Source organism: Austrofundulus limnaeus, unplaced genomic scaffold (assembly GCF_001266775.1).
Source record: "Austrofundulus limnaeus strain Quisiro unplaced genomic scaffold, Austrofundulus_limnaeus-1.0 Scaffold135, whole genome shotgun sequence".
Taxonomy (NCBI): Eukaryota; Metazoa; Chordata; class Actinopteri; order Cyprinodontiformes; family Rivulidae; genus Austrofundulus; species Austrofundulus limnaeus.
The window spans coordinates 1271817-1272789 of record NW_013952537.1 but is presented as its reverse complement, the minus strand read 5'-3'; positions in this window follow the sequence as shown (position 1 = coordinate 1272789).

Sequence of the window (973 nt, the reverse complement as noted above, 5' to 3'; positions counted from 1 at the left end):
GTATGGATACTGTATGTATAGTGTATACAGTATATATTAACAAGATATTTTGCTGGCAGACTTAGGGTTGACTCCAAAATATAGTGCATTTGATTTATTTAAAGATCTTGTGTAATTGGTTAGTGAGTTTGTTTTGAAATGACTTTCAACCCTACCAAACCTGAGCTCATTCTATAAAAACTGAGTTAAAACCATTGTGTTGGCTAGGACTGGTTACTGGAAGCAATCTTGTATCATGTTATTTCTAAAATTTGATCAGTTGTAGATACCAATTATTGTTTTCTAAGTGATTATGCAGTCTGTAGAGGTTCAAGAGTCATTTTGCTATGAAACAGAGATAAAACACAAGCAATTATACAATCAGCTGCCTATCAATAATCAAAAATAAAGACAACTAACAATCTGATTTCAAAGTTTAAAACTTTAAAAATGTACGATTAGTGGATCTCTTTTTAGGTTCATTTACCAAACACCACTTAAAACTTGATGACTAACATTTAAAAAATGTTTGTTTTTCTTAAGGTTCCAGGATCACAATAAAAAATACTTGAAGTTTATTTTCTTCAYTCCTTCAGCCAAACTGTTGACTTTGTCCTAATTATCGGGTCTGACAGATTCTCCCCCAGCTTCTGTCACATTTGACTTTATATGAATATTTTGATCAATACCAAGATTTTAGTTTGAAATATTTATCAGCTAAACAGCGATATATTTCAGATAATATTGTGTATCCTTAAATATTTAAGTTTGCACTGTAATACAATCAATGGGAATATTATAACCTATATTTTGAAGTAATAGTCAATACCTTATTTTGTTTCTTGATATTAAAAAAYGAACAAAAGTTCATTCAACATTTTTTTCCAACTCAACTGAATCATTATTTTTTTCAATTAATATTGTGAATTAAATATGTCTGCATGAAAGATAGTTCAAGACACAACAAATCGGTTTAAGAAAGTTCCTGAAAAAA